At 40.4% G+C, this 27,699-nt stretch overlaps 1 pseudogene; it reads right to left on the minus strand.

The window, feature by feature from the left end:
* Nucleotides 1-3,292: 3,292 nt before the first annotated feature.
* The window catches only part of LOC129690821 (heat shock protein HSP 90-beta-like), a 42,122-nt pseudogene continuing 17,715 nt past the window's right edge, over nt 3,293-27,699 (minus strand).

Raw genomic sequence — 27,699 nt, forward strand, 5'->3', positions numbered from 1 at the left:
GTCAGGGATAATTGCAGGTGATTTGGGGATGGACAGAAGAGATCAATGATTGTACTTCCTTGAATCTGGAGTCTTCGGAGGTTATTTGACCCTGTAGATGCATGAATCTTTGTTTATCATTTACTACTTAATTTTTTTAACTGTAGAAATATAATTTAACTTGTAGAAAACCAGTAGTGAAATAATTAATTCATGTCTATGAAATGCAAACTGTATCTGGTGGAATGCAATTGATTTTCAAATTGTGAATATCGAGCATTTCTGCCCATTTTGCATGCATTTGTGGTTTCATCTCAGCATCCGTATGTAAGCATTTATATGGATAGATGTAGATATTTAAATGCAGCCATTAGCAGTTTGGAAAAAATAAACAAGAATAATAATTACAGAAAGTATTAAATATCTTGAAAAAATTAGAAACTATGAGCAGGGTCAATCAGGTAGCTAAAGAAAGCCTCATTCCGGAGTTGGCTTTGAGCTGAGTCTTGAGTGGATAAAGACAATATCCACATACACAGGAGAAGGAGAGTGTGCTAGGAAGATCTGTGAGACAGAAATAAGATGTCACATTCCAGAAACCTATTGCCGTAAGTAAGGAGGTGAATGGTTTGAGGTGTGATTAAAAGGCTGGTGGGGCCAGATTAGGCTATAGCGGGAATTAAATTTTTATTCTGTAAGCCACGAGAGGAGACTGCAGGTTTATACAACAAAGTGCCATCATCCAGCATGGACTAGAAAATGGATTTATTTATCTTTCCCATAAATTTTCCATTTTCATTTTCTCCTCAAATTATTATTACTAATCTTGACATTCTAATCGCCTTATCAGGAAACAAAATATATAATTTTATTTGGGATTAATGATTATGAGCAAATACAATTAGGAAGTTAATATATAATAACTGAAAAGACATTTGCCAAATTTAAAAAAAATGCACCAAGAGGGAAGCTGGTGAGATGGTGCAATGGATAAAGTTCTTGCTATACCAGTATGGGAACCATGATTCTGATTTCTAGGACTCACACACGTGCCAGATGTGCAGGGCTGGATGGCTCAGTGCCCACTTGCAGTCCCAGAACACAGGAGGTGGAGATAGGATTCTGACTTTCTAGACTAGGTCAGCCCGCTAGCTCTGGGTTCCAGCGAGAGACCCTGCTTCAACCTACAAGGTGGAGAACAGTTGAGGAAGACACCTGACATCAACCTCTGGTCTCCACGCATATGTACATGCTTCCTTTCTCACACCTGCACCACACACATGCAAACATGTGCACACACGTATGTATACCACATACCCACATATGGGAACAATGAACCAGGAGAAAAAAGAAGGTTTAGTTTTTGAGGATATGGAGCACATCTTCTGGATCATTGTTTTAGTTTCAAGAGATCTTTGTGTCTAGACTGCTTCATCCAGGTGATATACAATGGGTAAAATGTCTTCTAAGCTGACTGGGTCCACTAACATTCCTGTGGCACGTTATCTTTGGACAGTAATAGCTTATAGATCCTGTTCACCAAAGCAGGTGTCAGGGACACCTGAGTCCTCTGCACCCAAACCAGTCCAGTTCAGACCCCACATCTGTTCTTCCTTCCTCTGAGAGGCACCCTCTGGAAAGGTTCTTCCGGCCCTGGCAGTCCCAGGGGTTGGTGGTAAGTATCCCCTGGCCTCCCAACAAGGAACACACCTGGGAAGAAATTAACCAGTGGAAACAAAAAGCTGTTCAGAGAAAGCAAGAGGAAACCCAGCGGAGGTGTCAAGAGGCCCGTGCAACAGAAGAGCAGGAAATGGCTTCTCTCAACCAGGCTTGGTATGAAATCAAGGTCAAATCTTTACCCAAGGATTACTGTTAAAAGTTTATGTTCACAGCTACGATTAATTCTGTATCAAACTGCATTCTTACTGCTAAATTTGATCTTGGAAATTTCCATCCTGATGGGATTGAGCCTTTGAAGAGTCCATGCAAGTCATCTGGCTGTGGGAAATACATTTTCATTATAAACATATTTATGGTGTCAAGTTTTCTGGGGAGTATTGGTGGCGATGTGGATAGTCATAAAAATGCCTATTGCTTCTTTCATATGTATCATAAACCTGACCTTGTGCTTGGAACTTGATGCACATTTGCTCAAAATTTTAAATGTTTCTAAGGCAAATATGTGTAACCTTTATTTTCCAGAAGAGGGGACTAACTCCCAGATGCTCTTTCACAAGAGGCCCATGGAGAAAGCAGATATTGGTGTTGGACTTCTTAGCAGTGTGGGTCCTATATCAAAGTTTTCATGGCCCATCTAATCCATCTAAATTTTCTGGAGAGATTGCTCATAGCCTTAAAATGTGTGAGATTTGATAATGCCTTCCCACAAGCCCAGTGATTCTAAACCTTCCTAATGCCGCAACCCTTTAATACAGTTCCTCACGTGGTGGTGACGCCCACAACCATAAAAATTATTTTCTCTGTTACTACATAACTGTGATTTTGCTACTGTTATGAATTATAATGTAAAAATCTGACACGTGACCCCTGTGAAAAGCTCATTTGGGGGTCAACCCACATGTTGAGAATGGCTACTTCTAGACACTTTTGCTGTGATAAATCTGTCAGGATTCATGGGAAATCTACCTGATGGTCAAAGGTCTGTATCTTTGGGTGGCGGTTTTTGGGTAGCACAAAGAACACTGCTCTTAGATATGCTGCACCCTGCACAGGCTTTGAAGAGTCATGGTTTTCATGCTTGTAATTATGATATTACATTTATTTCCCAGAGTTGATATAAAGGTTAGATGGCATATAATAGATGTTTATTAACTGCAACTTCTTTTCAATGACACATAGTGAGATAGCTATGAATCAAAGAACTGTAGTCTCTGCTTTGATTTTTTTTTTTCATGTAACATTCTAGGTCAACTAAAACAAGGCATTCAAAGAAATGCATGCATGAGCTATTTTATTAATGCTGAGAAAGATGCATTGATTGATATATTAGACTAGATTCTCTTTAGACTCGGTGTGTGTAGAGGCCTTTGAAGAATAGTGAAAAGTAAGCAGATAATTGGAGATAAGCAGGAATTAATCAGGTAATTTTTTTTAATTTTGCGTACTTTTAATTTCAGAACAAAATAAAACAAACAAAAACCACAATACACAATAGCCAATCCTGTGGGAGGGGATTTTGCTGCCTTAAGGCACAAGGACAGGATATAAGAGATTCAAGACATGTACAGAGAGCCAGGTAGGTCAGGGCTGCTGGGGGAGCCACAGTGAAAAGTATACAGAGGGCACAGGAATTTTAATCTACTTCTTCCATGCTCGAGGCATCCTCATCACCCTCAAGGGGGGCTCTCCTCAGGAACAGCAGCACTGGGCTCCTCTGCTGTCACTTCATCTTTATCAATGCCCAGGCCTGGTTTAGTCGTGCGGTAGATGAGGTTGGAGTGGGTTTGGGGATCCTCCAGTGAGAAACCAGAGGAGAGCAGAGCAGTTTCAAACAGCAGCACCATCAGGTCCTTGACAGCTTGGCCATTTTTGTCTGTCTCAGCGCTCTACTGCAGGGTCTCCAGAATAGGGTGGTCAGGATTGCTCTCTAGGTGTTTTTTGGCTGTCATGTAGCCCATTGTACAGTTGTCTTGCAGTGCCTGGGCCTTCATGATCCGCTCTGTGTTGGCTGTCCAGCCAAAGGTGCTTGTCACAACAAAGCAGGGTGAGGAGACAAGCCAATTGGAGATTGTGACCTTTTCAACCTTCTTTTCTAAGATCTCTTTCATAAGCTTGCAGAGATTCTCAAACTTTGCCTTGCTCTCCGTTTTCTTCTCTTCCTCATTTTCTGGCAGCTCCAGGCTCAGCTTAGTCACCGAGACCAGGCTCTTCCCATTGAATTCCTTGAGCACTTAGTACTGGTCAATAGGCTCGGTCATGTGCACCACCTCAAAACGCCGTCTCCACACATGCTCCACAAAGGCAGAGTTGCTCTCACCAGTGATACAGCAGATGGACTTCTGTGTCTCCTTCATGTGACACACGTACTCTCACAGGGGAGCCATCACATTGAGCCGTGTGATGGCGGAGAAGCTCAGAGAGGCGGTGGCGGTTGGTAGAATCTTCTTGGATTCCAAGCTTTAAATTCTTGGGGAATGCCTCATAAAACTTCTTGTAGTTCGTCTTGAGTCACACCGGCTTAGCTCGTAGCTTAGGCATGCCGAGTGAGGCGGACATGGTTCAGGTCCAACATCTCTGTACTACAACTTGGCTTTCTTTCAAGATGCCTGAGGAAGCACACCATGGACAGGAAGAGGTCACTTTTTTTTCTTTTTGGAGTAGAAGAGAGAAAGTAGCATTCAGAGTTTCACAAACAGGAATGCGTTCATTGGCTGCAGAGGGTGAACATGTGGGTAGGTGTCCCAGGTGGCTGAGGAAGATTTACATACTTTCTTGCCACAACATCCCTTCAAGGTACTGAGGGGATCTTACCAAGATGTATGCCCTTATATTCATCCATGTTTATTGTCCCCAAAATAATGAATTGGCTCCTAAGGACTTAGGATTTGAGCAGCAAGAATGACCTTATATCCAGGTTTGTTCAAGGTAATGCTGCCATATGTATGTGAGACTAGATTAATTATTCATACAACTCTTTTTTAAAAAATTTTGTTTTTATTAATTACAGTATTCACTTTGAATCCCACCTGTAGCTCCTTCTCACACCCCCTCCCAATCCTACTCTTCCTCCCTCTTCTTCTCCTATGCCCCTCCCCCAGTCCAATGATAGGGGAGGTCCTCCTCCCCTTTCATCTGACCTTAGTCTAGCAGGTCTCATCAGGACTGGCTTCATTGTCTTCCTCTGTGGTCTGGTAAGGTTGCTCCCCTTTCAGGGGGAGGTGATCAAAGAGCTAGCCCATGAGTTCATGTAAGAGACAGCCCCTGTTCCCCTTCCTAGGGAATCTTCTTGTACACTGAGCTGCCATGGACTATTTCTGTGCAGGGGTTTTAGGTTATCTCCATGCATGGTCCTTAGTTGGAATATCAGTCTCAGAAAAGACCCCTCTACCCAGATGTTTTGGTTCTGTTGCTCTCCTGTGGTGCTCCTGTCCCCTCCTCTCCAGGTCTTTCTATCTCCCCCTTCTTTCATAAGATTCCCTGCACTCTGCCCAAAGTTTGGCTATGAGTCTCAGCATATGTTTTGAATCTCTGCTGAGTAAAGGCTTTCAGGCCCCTCTGTAGTAGGCTCCTGTCCTGTTCCATGTTTTCTCCCTCTTTCGATGTCTGTCCTGTTTGTGTTTCTGAATGAAGACTGAGCATCTTACCCAGGGTCCTCCTTCTTGATTAGCTTTTTTAGGTGTACAGATTTTAGTGTGATTATCCTATAGTATATGTCTAATATTGATTTATAAGTGAGTATATACCCTGTGTGTGTTTCTGCTTCTGGGATCCCTCACTCAGGATGATATTTTCTAGATCCCACCATTTGCCTGTAAATTTCATGTTCACACAACTCTTTCAGTCTGAAATTTGTTTGGGACTCTATACATGGGATCTGGCTCCAGCCGGCTATCAGCCTGGGTACAGAGATATGCTGTTTAGGGGTATTTCCCTTCCCTTTTGGTCTGTTGGGATTAGCACTCCATTTATTTATTTATTTATTTAAAATTTAATTTTATTCATATATTTATTTATTAAAATTTATTCACTTTGTATCCCCGCTGCTGTCCCCTCCGTTATCTCCTCCCAGTCCCATCCATCTTCCCTCTTCTCCTCCTATGCCCTTTCCCTTGATAGGGAGGACTTCCTCCCCTTCTATCTGACTCTAGCTTATCAGGTCTCATCAATGCTGGCTGTATCATCTTCCTCTGTGGCCTGGCAAGACTGCGCTCCCCATGGGGAGGTGATCTAAGAGCTGGTCACCAAGTTCATGTCAGAGACAACCCCTGTACTCCTGACTAAGGAACCCACTTGGAAGCTGAGCAGTCAGTGGGCTTCCTTAGAACAAGGGGTCTAGGTCCTTTCCATGCATGGTTCTTGGTTGGAATATCAGTCTCTGTAGGCCCCTCTGGGCCCAGATATTTTGGCTCTGTTCTCCTTGAAGAGGTCCTGTCCCCTCTAGGTCTTTCTATCTCCCTCTTCTTCCATAAGGATTCTGGCACTCTGCTCAAAGTTTGGCTCTGAGTCTCACTATCTCCTTTGATAGCCTCGTGGGTAGAATCTTTCAGAGGTCCCCTGTGGAAGGCTCCTGTCCTGTTCCTTGTCTTCTCCTACGTTCGATGTCTATCCTGTTGACATCTAGCTGGATAAGGACAGTTCAACAAAGAGTGGAAAGTATTGTTATTGTTGACATTATGCTTGTCACCATCATTGATAGGGATAAAGATTTTTTTTGCTGTGAAAAAGCCTGCAAAGTAGTGAAAGCACTGATTAACCAGAATAGTTCCTTTTCTATGGAGTAGAAAAAATAATTTCTGTCCATTCCTTTCAGATAACTGTACTCGATCTATTTCAGTTCATTAGTGTTTTTAAATTTGTTTCCAGAAAGGTTTTGTCAACCCTGATGGCTACAGTCATGGCTCTAGGAGGTTCTTCTTTTTTTTTTTTAACTGAGTGATTCCAGGCAAAAAACTGAGGGCCTCAGTTTTTTCATTTGGATAAAGCTATTTAAGATACGCCTCCAACTGATGCACCAACCAAGGACCATGCATGGACTAGACCCAGGCTATCCGTATAGTTGTAGCCAATGGGCAGCTCAGGTTTCATATGGGTTCCCTAGTAAGGGGAATGGGGACTATCTCTGACATGGACTGTGTTGCCTGCTTTTTTTTTTTTATCACATCTCCCTGTAGGAGCTGCCTCAACAGACCACAAGGGAAGAGGATACACTCAATACTGATGCAACTTGATGTGCTGGGGTGGGTTGGTGGTGGTGGGGAGCTCCCTTTTTCTGAGGAGTAGGAAAGGGCAGATAGGAAGGAGGATGTGTCCAGGAAGAGAGGAGGGAGGGGGCAAGGATTGTGATGTATTGTGAATAAACAAATTAATTAATTTAAAAAAAGCTTCCAAATTCCACTGTGGTAAGCAGGGGTAGCTCAGGATGGACTGTAATTAGGGAGAGCTGCAACCATATCCTTCCTTTTGTTGTCTGCAAAAAGAGTGTTTGTAGAACAGGCTTGAGATAATGCCGCCAAGACACCACATCCAACATGGCTGTTTCATGGTGTTATGTAGACTTCTCTCAGCAGCCTCATTCATGAACTGGAACCGGAGTCGGGGCCTCCATCACAAAGCTGGGTAAGACTCTGGTTTAGCCTTTGGGTTTAGAAGCTGGTGAGAGGGAGAAGTGGCTTTTTTCCCCCTTCTGGCAGCTCTGCTTTTTGCTTTGAATTCTCTCTCTAGCACATGACAGGATCTGGCAGAAGTCTAGTGGTCAGGGGAGCATGATGGAGGAAGTAACCTTTATTCTCATTGGGAGAGATTTGCTTCATTGAAACATGAAGTGCAACTTCACAAGGCTGGGTCCCAGCAGGCTTGCAGAGGGCAGTGTGCTGGCAACAAAAGTCCTCTCTCTCTCTCTTTTTGTCAATGAAAACTCAGTAAACCGCAGGAAGAGAGGACAGCACTCCCCATTTCATCCACATGCCTGATAATGAACTGCATTGTCGAGAAAGCCTTTGAGCATTATCTGATGCTGCTATTTTCTGCTGGCTAGCATTTGCACATCTCCCACATGATTCAGTGGCACACGGCCTCCTTGCTAGTGGGTGACGACCAACTGCCTAGCATTCTGCAGATTCTCAACACTTGATAGGATATTCAGCTTCTCAAAATGACCACAGCCATGTGGCCCTCAAACCTTTTGACGTGGGAAATAGTTCCAGGGGGCATTGTGTTACAAAGGACTTTTCTTACAGTTTTTACATATTCAGTGACTTTTTGGAAAATACACCCCCCCCACACACATTCAAGTTTTCAGTGGACCATGGTTTGTAAACTTAGTTTTGTGGGTAAAAGGAAAGAAGTAAGATGTGAAGATAGACCATGCTAAATCTTCTGCTAGATGCTTCTGATAAATGATCTTGTTAAATCTATAGGGAGGGTGTTGTCATCTTTATTTTACTAAATGAAGGGGAAACAGACTCAGAAAGTTTGACCACAGATGAAAAAGATGTATCAAGAAGCCAATACCAATGGGCTAGCAATTATATGTTAGGCATATTATTAATCTTGTCATAGACATTTTCTTTCTCTGCAGAATGTCTTTGTAACATATGCAATATTATCTTCATTTATAGATTAAAAAAATAGAGTTCCCAGGGGAGATAGACTTGTACCCTGTCACAGAGTGACGGTCTGGATTGTAACAATGCTTGCTCCTACTCATGCTGCCATTCTTCCTTTTTCTTTTTTGGGAGCAGGGGACTGCCGATGGTAACCGAGATTCTCTCAATACATGAGCAAAGTGGGGAAGCTGCCCAGAGCTGACATTACACAAGCTCCCAACCTGTGTCAGAAACTCTGCTCAACCTTGTCACTTTCTCAGAAAACCATGAATGCATTCTGAGTATGAAGCCTGGCGACAGGACTAATATTCAAACAATCAATGATCATAGTTTTATGTGACAGAAAATGCATGTATGTTAGTTATTCAGAGGCAAGTGAGAAACATGCGATTTTAGAAGTACTACAGAGGCAAGGCAGGTGCAAGTAGGAGCTGCCAACTATAAGAAAATAGCTTGATGACCTTTTCTACCTTCTCCAAACATCCCAGTAGTTGGTATTGAGACCTGTGTTCTTGGAAACCTTTCTTTTCTTATGGTCAATAGTCCAACTTCCAAGTATAAGACATGGAGCATCCTGTGTACGTAAAATTGTAATTTATCAAACATAAACTTGGAGCCAAGACTATGTATACATTACTAATTTTTCAGTAACTCAGAGGGTAGGTATTTTCCCAGAAAGGAATCCCAGACTAAGGAAGACAAAGCAACTTAGAATTAATGACTGATGGAGCTAAGCTAGCCAAGCCTGTTTTAGAGCTTGTGTGATTGCAGTGTGCTTCGAGATGCATGAATAATGTTTATTTTAAGCTCAGCTGAAACACTGGGACTTCACCAGTGGACAATGCTCTAGCACTTGTGAAGCAATAGCAATAACTAGTGTTTAGCCTTCTAGGTCCCACTGACTCTAATTTTACTTACAAGTTTTTGGTTTTGATCTCGTGAAAGAATGCAGCAAATTGCTGTCTCTATTTGCTTTCTTTTCTTCTGCAAATGCCTGGAGTAGCTCATGTTGAGTTGATGCACAAGAAACCTTTGCTGAGTAAAATGAGAATTTTGCTTAACTGCTTTATGTATGTGTGTATTTATGTGGCTAAAACAAGACAAGAAACAGACAGCAAGAAGAGAGGAGCACCCATGACAGCAAGATGTGGCAATGAACTGGGAGGAAATAGGGGGAAAAAGACTATAAAAATAGACTGAAGATTTCAAAAGCATTAAAGTTGGGGTTCTAATGTGGGGGTAGATAACCTTACGCATGGCAAAAGTCTTCATATGATTCTTCCCACCTTTTCTAAAGCAAAACATGCATGGAGGAGACCATATTTTCAACACAGTCTGATAAACAGGAAGTCGCTCACTGCATGTTTGACTGTCCATGGGGTTTGTCCAGCTCAGCTTGTCTGGTTTCCCTCAGTACTAAGTGGATGAATCTCTAGACACAGCTAACTCATGTGCCCTTGGATGTGCTTAGGAAACACCATTGTATGAAGTGCCACAAAACCTCATAGTAGAGTAGAAATAATATCTTTTGTTTTATACCATAACAGCACTGAGTATATGCTCAGAAAGTGGCTCTGTGGGTAAAAGTGCTTGCTGGTAAGCTTAACAACCTACGTGTGATCCTGGAAACCTATGTTAAAATTTTAGATTCAGTTGCTCACATCTGTAATTCTAGAATTCAGTGCTGACTGGGAGGCAGGGGTCATTGACCCAACCCAGAAGCTTACAGGCCAGCGAGTGTAAAATGCACAGTATTGCAGAAGCAAGAGATATATCATCATAAAAACAAGGTGGAAGGGATTAACCAACTTCTGAAGGCTGTCTCCTGGCTTCAATGGCATATGGACGACTGCACTCATATACATACACATCAAACAATACACTCACACAAGAGAATAATGAATAAATATATAATTTTCCAGAAATAATAGTAAGTTTAAGAAGATAAGCAACCCCTTTTCCAGGAGAAAGATCACCATGAAAAAGAATACCATAAGATGCTGTAGGCTTGTTTCCATGGAAACTAAGAACCTAGTAAGCAAGAACTAGTCAGTGATGATTATACACTGTGTTTTTTGGATTGTCTTTCAGGCTTGAGGTGATATTATACTGTTTTGTGAGTATTTACATTTATATTTAAGTTAAAATATTTTCAAATGTCTGGGCATGGTGGCGTACACCTTTAATTCCAGCACAAGGGTAGGTGGACCTCTATGAGTTTGAGACCAGTATTGTTTAAATAGCTACTTCCAGGCCATCCATCCAAGGCTATTAGTAAGACTTTTTTTCAATTTTTTTTCTAGTTGGCTATTTCCAATGTTAAAGTTAAAGAATATTTTTTTTCTCTTTGTCTCCCCCACTTTACCTTCGTTCCTCCTTCCCTCCCTGGTGTGTTGTTGGGGAATTACTTGTAAACCACTGTAAGTTGATAATAATAGACATTATGATTTGACCAAGCAAGAATTTTTCTTGAGGAAGAGCAACTATGACCATCTAAAGACTACCCAGTAACCAGAAACAGCAACATCAGTGCTTAAGAACTAAAGCTAGCCTGCAGGAGACCTTTAGCTTGAAGCGTTCCTTCTGTAAGAGGCACCTTCTTGAAAGTGATACACTGGAACTGAGGTTCCATTTTTCTTTTTCAAGCTGTACTCTTGGGAAGTTGCAAAAGCTGAACAGAAAGTATGAAATCTGGAAGTTTAAAAAAGATGCAAAACCTCCCCCAAGGAGGCCAATTCTGAGAAACGGAGGGCTTTTAGATAATTTTTAACTGCCCCAAATCTCATTTATTTAATTTTCTTTTTAATTAATGAATTTTTTTCTGTGAATTTGTTCTTTCTTAATGTAGAAAATTAAGAAAACGTATTGTTAAAATTGAAGTCCCATTCTCTCATTTAAAAATGTCCATTTTTACATTACGAATATTCCTTTCTGATTTCTCATACTATTTTGAATAAAGACATTTCAAATGCCAAGCACTTAAGGTGAGAGAGAGTGAGAGAGATAGAGAGAGAGAGAGAGGAGAGAGAGAGAGAGGCAGAGGTAGCTGAGTGAGATCTGAGAGCTTCAGGCAGGTCTGGTTTATTGAGAGGGGAAAAGTCACCCCAGCCTCTGCCCTGCAAGTGGTTGTCTCTGGGAGGTCTCACTGACATGGTAGACATAACACTCTGCATTTGAATAATCACCCGACTTTGACTATTCCTCACCATCTCTGAGCTGTGGAAGTTTTCAACTTAAATGGGGATACATAACTTGTAGTTGTGTCGCTACTGAGTTGTTGTGAAAGTTAAATGAGGAAACAGGCCAAATAGTCCACACATGGTAAGCACTGGGATTATCCGTCTCTAACAACTTTTAGTACAGCCAGTGAGGTTATGCACAGGTCAAGCATTGGATGTGTGCAAGATACATGTATTGCACTCCATTAATGGATGGGAAGAATGGAAGGCAGGTCACATTTGTCCATCATCTGCTGGCTGCTAGGTTCTGTCTCCGTTTTCTTACATAAGTAATATCTACTTCTGATAAAGATATTTAAGTCTGTCAGAGTTGGGATTATTATGTCTCATCCCTTTATGATTAAGAAACTTAGTCTCATAGAGTTTCTTTCCTCCCTAACGTCATGCAAGCAAAGTAAATGTTAAATCTAGGAAAGAGATTTAGCATTCCTTGTAGTTGATCATGTTAAGTGACCAAACTCATAAGGTCAGAATGAAGTTTTAGGAAGTTCCCACAGAGGAACCCTGTCCTCTTGCTTTCATTTTTAGTAAGATTTGGAGTATAGGTTTTCTGATATGCTGGTTGGTGTGGACTTTCTTCTGTCTGTAAATGGTGTATGTCCCCTAGGATTTAGACTTCTTTTGAGGCTTTTGTCCTGAAACACAAGAGGGAAAACAAAATGATCTTTAACTGAGGATGTCAGCTTGAAGTGTTACATCTTGATGAGGCTGGAGAAAGTGTACTTGATCAGTGCCAGATCTATTTTATACCTTTGTGCACTTTCAAGAGCTGTGTCTTGTATTTTAGGGTCTTGATCTCCCTTCTAGACCCTTCTTGACTATTACCTTATATGTCAAGGCTTTCTGTGTTTCTAGGTATGGTAGAATGATCTCTATTTTTTATGTCTTTGCAGCTGTCAGAGTGCAGTGAATATAAGTGGATTCTCACCTATCTTTACCAAGCTAAGAGCTTTTAAAGTAATGCATTATGTTAAAATTTATTGTTATAATTTGCTATCTAACAAATTAGTGAATTGAAAACTAGCACTGCCATCTGAATTACTGTGATCTATCTGAGATTGTTATCATTTTCTTCATAGGGTGACCATTTGTGCCCACTTCTTAGTTCTTGTTCACAACAGCCTCATTTTCAATCTTCTGTTGTCAAAACAATCTCAGAATAGTTATAACTGATTTTTTTTGCCCCAACTATATTTTGTTGATTTTTATTCTCTGCTTAGACCTTTTGGGGATTCTAATTTAATTTCTTTGGTACTTGCCTTGCATGGTAAGTTTGTGAGCTATAACAAGCACAAGTAAAAGAGACACTTAGGCTTAGTTCTGAGATCTCAGTATTTGAGGAAGAGATACACATGCGTGCAAAAGAGAAACCATTCATGAAGGCTGGGGGCTGGGGTGAGGATAGCAGTTAAAAAGGATATGAAAGCCACTTCCCTTTTCTCATGTGAGTAGAAACGCCAGCAGGAATTATCAGAACCATTCATCTGTGTGATCATTCATTCATCTATTCATTCATTCATCTTGAATAGGCCTGATCATTGGAAGAGGTGTTCAATGATCTCTCTTTTCCTTCTTCTAGACCCTGTCCAGTCTATCCTAGACAGGAATGATTATAGCCTTTTCATGGTTCCATGTTGTTCACTAGATAAAGTGCCTGTTTCTTGGTTTGACATGTGAGATTGTTGATTTAGTCTCTGCCTACTGGTTATAGCAATATTGGTCAGTTCTCCCCCTGTTTTTCTGAATTTTCTTTTAAATAATTTCCTACTTACTCTTCAAATCTCAGCTGAGTCTTATCTCTATCTTAAGACTTTCCCTGACTCTGTCAACCAGAAGGTGTAAGCCCCATTTCTCCATTAACAGCACTGAAAGCATTCAGTGGTGTTAGCTCTTCTTACCATGTTTTAAACCTCTGATATCTTTGTCCTTCCATTGATCTGTGAACTTTTCATAATCAAGGCCCATGTGCTATTTTTTATAATAACATTTCTTGATATTTGGTAGGTATTACGTGAATACATCATCAATAAGCATACTAGCTGTATGCTGCACACCATGAAATTTGATTATCATTTTTAATCCAAGTAAAATAATTTATATATTTTGTACATGGTAAAAAGAAAATTGGGTTTGTGCTTTGGGGTATATTAGGGAAAGAATGGGGTTGGGTATAACTGGAAGTAGAGAGAACAGACTGTCTTCTTGTCCTCCATCTCTAGTCCTTCGAACTATATGCTGTCTTTTGCCTAATTTAGGGAATGTTTACTCCCTTAGCATAGTTCCATGTAGTTAAGTTACATATTTGTGTAGCTTAAATTTACTATGGGATTTGGCAAATATCTATTAAAGACACATAAACATAGTCAATATTTCAGCCTCAAAGACCCCGTGGGCTCTATCTATTTAACTTTGTTTTATAGTTATGGATGACTTGTGAATAAATAATCTTAGGTGTGTTTTAATTTTTTTTTTTTTTTTTTTTACAAAATATTCCATAAGCTAAAATTGGCCTACTGGTCAACTTCCCTGTTACATGAATGACTGTGGCCTAGTTTCAATACTCCACATGAAAGACAACATATTTATCCCAAAGTATCATTAGCTTTCAAATTATTTGCCTGCCCTTTTGATAGGAATGGACAGCATGAAAGTCGATAATTACAACGGTCTAATCCAACTCCTTAATGCTTATGAGGCTGTCTTTGTTTGCCTTGATGTTACCTGTTGCTTCCTGAGTCAGCCTGCCTCACCTTTTGGCTAACACTTCTCTTTTGTCTCAATCCAGTATTAGAACTTTTCATGATTTTCTGTTTGGCATTCTCCTGAATTTTACTGTCTTCCATTTTTTTTTCCTACGTTTATCTCATGTAAGAACACATTTTTCCATGGTAGATATCTGAGATTCTATTTTCGCAATGTTAAGGTAGGATTTAGTTTTAACTTTTCTATTCAGTAGCTATATAATTTGTGTAAATGGTATTAACCCTCTAAATCCTTATTTTCTGAATGTAATGCCTACCTTGGGGGGTGTTCCCAGTTCATAAGGGGTTCTGTATATTCTCAGCATATTGTGTGTCCCAGGGTAAGCACTCACTCATTCATTTTCCTAACAAGTGTCAGCCAGGTACCTTCAGTGCCAACCACTGTATGTCACCTTTATGATAGTCGTAGTCACAAAATGTATAAAGAACCAAGCAAAGTAAAAAAATCAGATACATGGGACCTTCCAAATTTCATTCTTCTTATCCAACAAAAAACCCTGAAAAGAAATGGTTTTAAGGAAGTTTCTGATTTTTTTTTTATTTCACCAGCAATCTTCATGCTTTTGAGTTTGGTCTGGGTAGATAGTCATTGAATGGATGCATTTAATGAGCAAGTCAATAAAAATGCCTGTTTTCTTCTATTATTTCTGTCCTCTACCTGGGCAGTACCATTTCATCATTATTCATTTTTTATTTTGATTGATCTTTTCAAGCACTTTTCATACTTATCCAAATTCTACCCAGAATTCTCATTGCTTCCCAGACCCTGATATTCAAACCATACTTTTCATACTATGTATTTGAATATTCAGTGGCTTAAGCTGGTGCCAGGCCCAATTTTCCCAATGTCCATTGCTGCCTCCCTCATTGCTTTTGACAGAAGCCAATCTCACCACATCACACTTGGCCTGTTGGAAAGGCTGAAGAAGCTTCCCCAGACCCAAATATTTGGTGGCTGAGCTCGTCTTCCTTTGCCTCACAAAACCTTTAATTGAAGATAGTACGTGGATTCTAACTTGTTTAAAATGTGTCCAAGTCCTGGAATAGATTGAGTCAAACCAAAGACCCCAAAGCTAGAGAAACTCAGCATTAAATGGAGGAGAGACCAGGGTGCGGAAACCTGCAGGAATGTAGAGGTCTGTGAGATGGCTCCAGCACTCTATGAGGTTTGGCAAATGACAGAACTCATGTAGCCAGACACGTTCTGCATGGAGTTAAACTGACCTGAAATTGTGCTTTGGCAAGTCCTTGCTCTCAGGGTCCCTTAATATATGACTGTCCCATCAGAAGGGTCTTGCAATAAGGGTTCATGATATGTAATATTTCTTGTTGAAACAAGTAATTCCTCTTCTTTTTTCTCTTTTCTTTTGCCTTCTCTTGATAGACTTGGTAAGATTAAGTGATTTAGTTTGGTAGGTCTTGATTTGTATTTATGTCTTAGAAGCCAACATAATACCACATAAACTTAGCAAAACTAATGTGACAATCTAGTCTATGTATTCAGGTGAGCCTCTGCATTAGGTTCATGAAATGCATGCATGCAGTGCAAATCTCAAAAATATCTTTATCCTCATAGAATTTATTCTAACAGCACTAATAAAGACACTGTTCTGAACCTCAGGCCTTTATTTTTTCAGGGACATGTGTTATAAGGAGAGGGAGGTGACCTTCTTGATCATCCCATTCTGCCAAAGATAGCCTTCATCAGAAACTTAAAAGTTATTATTCTTTTCCTACATTTGATGTCTAATAGATCTCCAATATTAGCATTCCATTTGTCTAGACCTCTTTCAAACGTTTAGTTCATATTTTTGTTGTTCTTCCCTTAGAGTATTGCTCCAGCAGCTGACAATCTCTCTGTTCACAGATTTTCCCTTTTTCCAATTCACCTACCAATCAGCAGTTAGAGAAATTTATGTAAAAATGTGTTGAATCATGCCATTCCATTGCATAGATATCCTGAGCCACTACCGTTGCCCTTAGGCTAATACCCCAAACAACTGATACAACCGAAATAAGGTTTGGCACAACCTGTTCTTCATTTTTACTCCAGTTGGCTTTGCACCATCATCTCTTCCCTCTGTGGTCTGCTATGTTGAACTCAGGGCAGTACCTAAGGCAAGCCACACTCTTGTCCTTAGGTATTGTGTCTTTATTTTAAAATGATATTTATTTATTTAGGTGCTGTGTGTATGAGTGTCTCCGCGTGTGTTTGTGTGCATGCACCACAGTGTGCTTGTGGAAGTCAGAAGATATGAGACTTGGTTCTCTCCTTCAATCATGCGCACCCCTGGGGCTGAACTCTGGTTATCCGGCTTGGCTCCTGGCACCTTAACTCTCTGAGGCATCTGTGTGCCCTAAAGTCTTTAATTTGTTTCTCATTTCTCTGTCTTGACTGACCTTTAGTTTTGTGGTTTAACCATTAGAAAACAAGTTCCTTGAAATGGAGATTATGTCAAAGTAACTATCATATGGCTACTACTCTAGTGGAGGCCTGATGGTAGAAATAATTTATTTTTTCTATTTTTCTGTTGCAATGTCTGTCCAAGGCATATGATTGATGCTCGTTTTGTGAGGACACTAACCTGAATGTTTTGACCCTGAATAATGATACTGCTTTTTCCAGAAATCTCTCCCCCCACCTTTTCTCCATTTGAGTTCATCCTGGGATAATCACATACTGATTAGTTTTTAATGCTTTATTTTGCATAATTTATTATAAGCAGACCAGCTGAGATGACTCTAAATGTCAAGTGTGAGACAGAAATAGCATTGTATCTTTAGGATCAGACACTCTAGAGAAATGCTGAGAAGGAGGACCCTGGGTAAGATGATCAATCCTCACTCAGAAAGGCAAAAGGGACAGACATCAGAAGAAGGAGAAAACAAGTAACAAGACAGGAGCCTACCACAGGGGCCTCTGAAAGACTCTACCCAGCAAGGTATCGAAGTGGATGCTGAGACTCATAGCCAAACTTTGGGCAGAGTCCATGGAATCTTATGAAAGAAGGGGGCGATAGAAAGACCTGGAGGGGACAGGGGCTCCAAAACGACATCAACAGAACCAAAAAATCTGGGCCCAGTGGTCTTTTGTGAGACTGATACTACAACCAAGGATCATGCATGGAGATAACCTAGAACCCGTGCACAGATGTAGCCCATGGCAGTTCAGTCTCCAAGTGGGTTCAATAGTAAGGAGAACAGCGGCTGTCTCTGACATGAACTCAGTGGCTGGCTCCTTGATCACCTCCTCCTGATGGGGTGCAGCCTTACCTGGCCACAGAGGAAGACAATGCAGCCAGTCCTATTGAGATCTGATAGGCTATGGTCAGAGGGAAGGGGCAGAGGACCTCCCCTATCAATGGTCTTGGGGAGGGGCATGGAGGAGATGAGGGAGGGAGGGTGGAATTGGGGGGGGGATAGGAGAAGTGGCTACAGCTGGGATACAAAGTGAATAAACTCTAATTAGTGAAAAAGTAAATAAATTTTAAAAAGGAGGTAAATGGAAAAAAAAAAAAAAAGAAGGGAGAGTATTCACTTGGTGAATATGACAAAATCTTGCTGGTTTTTATGCTACGTTGCACCTAGCAGAAAATCAACATATATTTACTTGACCACATAAGAGAGGATTTTTCTTGTAGGTGCTAAATGAGAAACAGTCCTGAGGCTTAACTCAGGCTAGTTGAAGGATTTGGATGAAGTGCTTCTCCATTGGAGGTGCTTTGAGTTCTCAGTGTAATAGGGATTCAAGAAGCCGTTTCCATTAGTCCTCTGGGGACATTTTAAACCTGACTTTTCCCGTACAAGGTGGCTCTTTCTTATGCTTTGTTTTAGAAATACAAACAACACCTACTCTTCAGCATTTGTTTACTTCCCAATAATACAGAGCAATGACAAGTTATTACAAAAGTGCATTTGTTTCTTAAAACTAGCTCAGTAAGGTGACATACTTTTCTCATCCTGGTAGGATCTTTTTGTCAAAGTCATCTTTTATTTGAGGAACGAGTGAAACAAACTCTTTAAGGGTAGAAAAATGAATGTACTGTCTGAAAACAGGTCTGAAAACTATGAGCTCAAGTCAATCATTGCCCTTTAAGTAATTTCTGTCAGGTGTTGTGGAAATTGCAGTACAAAAGTAATGAATACTTGTTCCACCACTCCTTGCTTAGGTTCCCCAAACCCAGGGACCAAGTCAATGTTTCTCTCAGCACCATTTTTCTGATGGTTGAAAAGGGGCTACTTAATAATGTCTTCATCCTAAGTAAGAGATCATTAGGAAACAGTGCATAGCTCGGTGTTGGGCACGTCACTGGAGCTCTTGAAATGCAAACTTCGTTTGTGTTAACTAGTGTACAAAAAAGTAGAACTATGGACCACTCACAGAGTGGCTAATATTTCAAGGGTTGGCGAGTGCCATCAGGCTCAAAATGTGAGTCAGGTGAAGTTTTAAAGAGTGATTTAAAGTTCTCCGAGCATGTGGGTTCAAAAAGACCTGGTGCAACTTTTCTGGCTTTGAGTCTAAAACTGTCTTCATTTTAAATGAAGTTGGAGAGTGAAGCTATTACTCAATGCTTCATGAATGTATATGGAAACTGAATATACTCTGGCAGGTTCCCTTTAGCTGTGACACAATCTTTGGACCCTTCCCTGCCTGCCTGCCAGTCCTGCTTCCACCGAGAAGAGCTATTTCTAATCATTGTAGTCAGATTCTAGTTTTCAGCAAATATTAGCCCAGTTGATTATTTCAGCTAGTGTGAAGTGTGCCTCTTCCTCAGAACCCACAAACATCTTATAGTTATTCATGGAAAGGCTCCTCTGTCTTAACCGACATCCTGCATCATTTCTGACAGATTGCTTGTGCAACAAATGACAAACGACTTGCAATGATGTGCTTGGATGGAAACATGTAACTTTAAATTTTTCATTGATCATCAACTACCACATACAGGATCTCATGCATTACAGATTAAAGACTTCACGGATGTGCTTTAGTCAGTAATATTTAAAACTGATTGGCAGTTTGATGGAAAAATTTGACTTTTTGATTCACTCATTGAAAATTTCAACTTGAACCTACTGTCTAGATTCTAAACTCTAGAAGATGTGGGAGAGTGTGAGAGCAAAAGAATTTTTGGCTGGCCTCAAGAAGCTGGAGGTCCACATGTACAGATAATTTTTAGTTGTGTCAAAAACACAACAAAATAAACAAAGATGGAAAAACAATGAAAGGAGCACACAGAGCGAGTGAAGCTCTGAACGAGTACCGAAGGGGCCGTGATTTTACAGGGTTTGAGTGGAAAAGCCAATTGCAAGTTCAGTGTCAATCTATTATTAATTAATCCTTAGTGTCTTCTCAGAGACCCCGTTTTGGTGCCTTCCGCATAGTCTCCTAATTATGCAGATTAGGTAAGATCCATGAGGACAGTGCCTGTGAATATCATGCTTATCGCAGGCTTTATCCTTGGTGCTTTGCATAGCCACGGCAGATGCAGAAGTCACACTTGCTTACTGACTATGTATACGGGTGAAAACTAACCACGAAGGCAACAGCAGGCTATGGCATGGGTCTGAACAGGACATAAAGCTGGCTGAATGTTTAGGGTCGTCCTGTCCTACATTCTTGTTTCTGGAAAAGAGATTTTCTTTGAGTTTAAATACCCTGAACTGTATGTAACCACATTGCCACCTTTCAAAAGGTAAAGGATTCTTAGACCATCAGTGACTGAAACTTACTCCAACCTCACCAGATTTATGGAGTGAGAAGAGCTATGTGAATCCAGGCCAGAGGCCAAAGTCCCTCATTTGTTCCATCACTGGCAAATGAGGGCCTCAACAAGATATGAATACTTCTGACTTCTGAAACTCTGCCTTTGAAACCCAGCCAGCCCAGGGCCTCTGCCTGCTCTCTTTTCTTTTTCTTTTTTAATTAATTGATTGATTAATTAATTAATTAATTTATTACAGTTTATTCACTTTGTGTCCCAGCTGTAGCCTCTCTCTTGTCCCCTCCCAATCCCACTCTCCATCCCTCTTCTCCTCCTGTGCCCCTCCCCTAGTCTAGTAATGGTACCTGGCTTCTTAAGGCACAGGTCAATCCTTTGACATCACAGAAGAACTGCCAGAGTGGCTCCAAGGTCTGTCTCTGCAATTTTCTAGCTGTGTGGTCTCAGCTGGCTGTTGTTACCATCCAGTGACTACAAAATGAAGGGGTGGGGACTACTGATGTTAGATCACCAAGAGCAGAGGATGTATTTTGCCCTGCTCCTATGGTGCTCCTATGGTACTTGGGCAGAGAGAGCCTTGCCAAATGTCCCTTAGAGAGGGAGCCCTGTCTCTGTCTTGGGTGCCAAGGTTGTCTACAAAGGAGCCTGTAGGACCTGTCTGTCCCCTGGTGTCCTCTAGATGGCAAACTCAGCTCAGTTTTGCAGTCATCAGGGCCTCAGGCTAAGCAGTATCCTGTCACAGAGTCCTTTATTGGAAATCCAGTTTCATCCCAATCACACATAATCCTCAGAATGGCTTCAAGGCTCTGAAGAATTTAGGTATGCAGGTTGGATTCCTTCCTTTGTAGGGAGATGATAGGTGTGGCTCTATCAACACCCCACCTCCCTGACAGACATATCTGCTGGCTTTGTAAGAGACAGGTTGGGTAGAAGACATTGATAATAGCCTCACATGGACTTTCTCATTTAAGTATCATCACAGCCTACAAAATAACTAGTGGTTTTACTTTGTCTATAGACGTCACAATAATGTGACTGGATCAGAACAGCTATTTCTGCATAGCTGGCTTGCCATGCCACACTGACAGATCTGTAAGTCTCATGTGTCAGCCAATTTCTGTCTTCTCAGTGTTTTACTCAAGGAGAGCAGAGGTCAAAAAATCAAGGGGGAGTGTGATCAACTTGATTAATTTTTTTACATGTGGATAATACACAGAAAATAGTCAGCCCAAGTCAGTGGGGGCTGCACTAGTCTGAACAGAGAGGACCAGAGCTTGAAAGTTTTAACAGAATAGGGTTTTATGTGTCAACGGAATTCTGTCTCAGCTTCCAGGGAGTCTGGTTCTCAAGACACAGTCCACTGCAGACATTATAGATGCTTTCTGGCTTGGGAAATGCTTGTCTGCAATTTCTCCAGAAACAGACTACTACTCTTTTCCTCCCACACAGTTGGGAGTCATCTGGTCCTTTCTGGAGAAAAGTAACTGGGGAAACCCATCAATCTTGTATTTATGACATTTAGTATAAATTCATAGGCTTATCACCTTCCCAACAAGGCTAGACCTTTGAGTATTCCAAATCTATTTAACCTTAGTTTCTCTTAAATATTCCCTTATATTCTTTTACACGGTTTAAATTGATTTTGACAATTTGTATCTTCAGTTTACTCAGTACATTAACATAAGATACATGGGAAATATATATCTTACCTTCTTTCTATTTCAACCTATGTTTTTCATCTTTATTCTATCTAATTCTTTCTTTTGCTTCAAAATTCTAGGGATCTGAGCTCAGGTCCTGACTTTTAGGATTTTGGTGTCAGCGAAAACTCTGTTATTCTTTGCAGAGGGAGGACTATTGGCTTAGATTTTTCTTCTGTCTGTAAGAAATATTTTCAATTCCTTCTGAATTCTCATTCGTAGTGTCTGTAGTAAGTTCCACACATCTCTTCACAATCTGTTTAAGGCAGCATAGGCCTTTGCAGTCATGTCCTTAAAAATATTCCAGTTCCTACCCCTTGTCTAATATCTAAGCTATTTCTTCATTTTAAAGGCTCATTTCACAAATACTCCATTTGTCAGAGGAACAGGACTACGGGGAATAAATACGGAGAGTTCACTGCAGATATTTGGCCTATGAATCTGTAGGTATTAGCTAGGCAAATGCAAATAGTTGGAATTAATGATCTGAATTTGTAGTAGACAGAGAGAACTAGAGCTTTTAGGTGTGGGCTGAAGTGTGCACAGTTAGAATTTTGATTTTTCTGAAGGAAGCCTGAGTACCAGGTTTCTTTCAATTTACTGAGTTCTGTCTGTAAAAATTATCTTGGATAATATTCCTTACTTAAAGTTAACTGATAATGGTCTTTAATAACATCTATAAAATACTTTTATAGCAACACCTGGATTACTGTTTTATTGAAGAGCAGCACTGAAGGCTAGTCTAAATGACACATCCAAAGGACCCTCAATGAACTTGATCTGACTTTTGAAAATGATGAGGGTTGGTTATTCCGCTGGATGGAGTATCTTGAACTTTTGATTCCACCTCTTTCACACATTGTAAGGTCAGCTCCTTTCTCTTCACTATTCCTGTGACATTCCACATGATGTGTGTATGTGTGTGTAAGCCAGAGGAAAATCTGGTTATTGTTCCTTAGGCACTGTCTACTTTTTATTTATTTTTTTGAGACAGTGTCTCTTATTGACCTGGAATTAATTACATATGCTAGGCTAGCTAGTAAGCAAGCCCTGCTTGTCTCTGTCACCACAGTATTTGGATTACAAAACCATTATTCCTGGCTTTTAATAAGCAGGTCCTGGGTATCAAACTCAGGTCTTTGTTCTTGCAAGGCATGCATTTACCAGCCAAGCCATTTCTCTAGCCTTTTATATACTATGATGTTGTAACATTTACTATGTTTTCTTGCAAGAGTTTTGTTACTTATCCACATATTAATAACTGAATTCTAAGAGGTTAGAACTGGCTATTATATGCAATGTTTGATACTGCAAAATGTTTCATAAGTAATACCTAGGTGTGTACTGATCTGTATCCAAGTAGGACTTGCTATTGCTTTAGAGTCTAATGGTGAAGATTTATTTGATTGAGAACCTAGCTATCTGAATGTATAGTGTGATTAACTCATCCACTGTGTTGAGATAATACATAGCAATGTTTATAAATTTATCTTTTTTTTTTTTTTTCCCAGAGCTGAGGACCGAACCCAGGGCCTTGTGCTTGCTAGGCAAGCGCTCTACCACTGAGCTAAATCCCCAACCCCGTGTTTATAACTTTATCAAGGGTACTATTCCCAATGCATGCCCAGACCAATGGCAAACAATGTTGATCTATGTAGAAAGCTAGCTGAATATATTTGCATGAGTGGACAGCAAGTGGGTTCTCTCTCCCTGAGATTCTCATTAAGGAAGAATTATCAAAGTGAAGCTATGCAGAACTGCTGATGGTCTAGTTGAAAGAAAAAACCAGAAGACTTTAAATAAGTGTCTTGATAGGCATAGAAAGATCTAGGCAGATGTTAGTTGCTTCACACTGAGTGTGATGTCAGGATCTCTTAAAGACTTGCCCTTCAAAAACATTGCTGTGTCAGGGGCAGAGCAACAGTAAAGCTGAACTCCAGTCCAGCCTAGCGTCTTTGGCTTATTTTGTGACATCGTTCCTTGTTAGGTGGGCATGATACAATATGGCTGTAATTCCAGTACTTAGAGGCAGAAGTCGGAGGGGGGGTTCTACAAGTACCAGGGCAGTCTGGGTGATACGTTGAGCTCTAGGCCAGCTGGGCATACAGAACGAGACCCTGCTTCTAAACTAAAAAATAAACAAGTAAATAAATACAAAATAGTCGTGTTCTGAGTAAGGACTGTGCTAGTCAAAGAGTACTGTGGAGGTGCTCAGCATTCCACCATAACAGCCTCATGATAGGATTGCTAGAAATTTGCTTCTCTGATGGCTTTCACATAATTCTGAAAAAGTGAATCTTTTGGACAATGGATATTTTACTGTAATTTAGTGGAAGACAGACTGTTTCTAATTTGGTACACAGAGGGTCAGGCATACATAATTGTGCCTCAAGTTGGCAGAACTCTGTGTGTATACACATGTGTGTTGTATGTTATATGTATCTGTGTAAGTACATATGAATGTGCATATGGAGGCTGGAGGATAACAACAAGTCTCTTCTACATTGCTTCACTGTGTTTTTTTGAGACATCTACCTGTCTCTGCCCTCAAACATTGGGGATACAGGCACACGTGGCCATGTACAGCAGCTTTTTATCTAGGTCTGAGAATTTTAATGCATGTACACTTGCTTCCATAGCATGGGCTCTTAGTTACCTTTTACCCAATAAGCCATCTTCCCCACCCTAGCGGGAATTTTTTTTTTGTCAGTTTCAGATGGAATAAACGAATAGCATGATGAACTGTATACCTTATTCCACACAGAAAAAAGAACGTAGACTTTTGAGTCATGTGCTTATGTGCATGTGTGTGCACGGAGTCTGTGTCCATATAAATATTCTGTGTCTCCTGTAGTCCTGCCTTCCCCTTTTGACTGTATTTCCTAGGGTACTGGAAGCCACTCAGACTGTACAAGTTTTTCGAGTCTTGCTTAGATTGCAACCAAGCGGTAAGTACAACAGACCGCTATTTGCAGCCAGCATGCACGGTCATGCACTCTCCATTCAGAGCCGGGCATGAGAACCTTGCCAGTCCCAGGTCTTTTACAAAGTACTATTTCCTCTCTTCAGCAGACACTGTCCCTTATGGTCAAAGGGGGCAGAAGTAGGGATTAAAATAGAACTAACATTCAAAAGGAAACCGAGTAGATGTTGAAGAGAAAGCATTCTCAAACAGAAGTGGAAATAAGGGAAGAGCCTTCTAGATTGCTCAGCACCGTGGCTTTAGCTACTAAGGAAACTAGTTCATACACTTTACAATTTTCTTTATTGAACTGGAGGAAGCTTTGTAGGAATTTGCAAGATGCAAGGATTTTTTTTTTTTTAAGTGGAATTGAATTCACTGTGTAGATGGCTCTTCAGCACATGGCCTATGGCCCGTGGGGTCTACTTCAGTCCTCATGAGGTATAAGCTCCAGAAAGACAGGAACAGCAGTTCTTGTTAACTGTGTGTCTCAGTCAAATAACTGACTTGAAAACATATTCCCATTCTTTGGCAGAACTGTCCTACACACAGTGAAAGAGATAAAAATTACCTGGCTTTAACACAATATTTGTTTTAATATGGAAGGTAGATATACATATCTCTCTATATATTTTGTGACATATCTCTTGTAAATATAAAATTTTTATTTTTATTTTTCAGTTTTTTTGTGTCTGTATTTTTTAATTTATTTATTTTAATTAATTACAGTTTGTTCACTTTGAATCCCCCCATAAGCCCCTCCCTCCTCCCCTCACACCCCACCCCCCTCCCCTTTCTGCATGCATACCTCTCCCCAAGTCCACTGATAGGGGAGGTCATCCTCTCCTTCCTTCTGTTCTTAGTCTATCAGTTCACATCAGGAGTGGCTGCATTGTCTTCTTCTGTGGCCTGGTAAGGCTGCTCCCCTCAGGGGAAGGTGATCAAAGAGCAGGCCAATCAGATTATGTCAGAGGCAGTCCCTCTTCCCATTACTATGGAACCCACTTGTACTCTAAGCTGCCATGGACTACATCTGTGCAGGGGTTGTAGGTTATCTCCCTATCTGGTACTTGGTTGGAGTATGAATCTCTGGGAAGACCCCTGTGTTCAAATTTTCAGGTTCTGTTGCTCTCTTTGTGGGGTTCCTGTCCTCTCCAGATCTTACTATTTCCTACTTCTTACATAAGATTCCATGCCCTTGTAGCTCTCTTTAAAATTCATGGTCTCTTTTTCATTAGTTGTTGCTACATGCATGCATATGTACATACATACATACATATATATGTTGTTACATTACATATATGTATTTCTAAATACACAAATACAACCTGCTTAGTTTGTATAGTGTTATTCCTATGTTTGCTTTTAGGAATGACCGCTTGGTATTGAATAATCAGTTAGTGTATTCTTCTCAGAGGAAGACTATTTCTCCTACTCTTAGCATACCTTCCTTGCCTATAGTTCTTTGTGTAGGGTATAAGTCTTGTGAGCTTTCCCTATGCACTTTTACGTGTCTATTGTTCTTGTTCAGCTCATGTGTAGGCAGTCATGTCAGTGAGATTTTATGGATGTAGTTTCTGACATTACTAGGAGATAAACTCTCACAGGAAACTTTCATGTTCCTTTGGCTCTTACAATCTTCTCTCCCATTTTTATAATAACCCCTGAACCTTAGGTGCAGGATTTGTATTTAAGATGTCTCCAATAGGACTGGGGTTCACAACTTTGTATTTGATTGGTTGTGTTTTTGTAATGGTCTCCATCTGTTGCAAAGAGGAAACACTTATCTATGGATAATATCTAAATATTATGTAATACTTAAAATGTAGTTAAGGTATAAATATGGAATGTCAGAGAGATGATTTGTGGGGTGCTATACTTCTAGTTGAATGGAAGCCTCATGTTTCATGCCTTACATACACGGTGTCTTCATCAATAGGGTCTCACTGAAAGGTTGTTGGAAGGTCACCAATAACATTGCCAATTACTATTTACTGTAAGTGTATGAGAAAGAATCTGCAGTCCAAATACCTAAGGAAAAAATGTTCAAGGCACATAGAACAAGGGATACAAAATTTTGACACTTGAAAGAACCTGTAAACTTTTAATGATATGCAGAATTCTTTGTAGCAGAAAGCAGGAAATAATGACCTAGTGGCTGGCAATTAACAGACACTCCATAGACTCTCAATAATCTATTCATTGCCACTTAAATTTTTAGTATTGACAAATAATTATTATTTACATTTATGGGGTACAAATGTATTTTTGAACAATTTTATTTTATTTTTTGTATGATGTATGTGTATATTTAGGTGCATACGTACGTGCACAGCCCATGACTGTGGATGCAAGAGATTGAGAATTGTGTTTTCTTCTGTCACTTTCTAGTAGGGATTGATCTGGTGCTATGTATTCAAATACTAAATTCAAATACTAAATACTGACCCCCAGATCTCACTGTAGTTGAGAAGAGTACATCCTCACTATACCGGTTTTTGTTGTGTAAACTTTACCTAATATAAGTTAATTGGTTAATAAAAAGGCTAGACAGCCTATAGCTGGGCAGAGCTTAGGTTTCTGGGATTGGGGTCTTGCCTGGGACCAAGGCAAGAAAGAGAGGCATGAGAGGAAGCTGCAGAAAAGGAAGTCACCACTAGGTAGTATGGACCATGAATGAGTGGCCATGAAGGCTGGTGTGATGAAACAGAATCTGCCAGGCAGGAACAATTATGGCAGTAAGTGGGGTGTATAGCTTAGAAATAGCAAAATAGTTTAGAGAGTTGATATCTGTCCAGGTCTAGTGCTTTAAGGCTTATTATAAATCTAAAGGTCTCTGTGTCTTTTATTTGGGAACTAAATGGTCTGAAGAGGGGTATAAAACTCAAATAGATATTTAGGAGCAAAGGTAGGGTGTGGCACTTCCCCCAAAATAGTTATTGCTATAACTCTCTACCTTATATTTTTAGATAGATTTTTCACTGACCTGGAGCTCATTAATTTGGTTGGATTTCTTATCCAAAGAGCTCCAGGGATCCTCCTGCTTCTG

The sequence above is a fragment of the Psammomys obesus genome, unplaced genomic scaffold (assembly GCF_907164565.1).
Source record: "Psammomys obesus unplaced genomic scaffold, mPsaObe1.curated_primary_1811, whole genome shotgun sequence".
Taxonomy (NCBI): domain Eukaryota; kingdom Metazoa; phylum Chordata; class Mammalia; order Rodentia; family Muridae; genus Psammomys; species Psammomys obesus.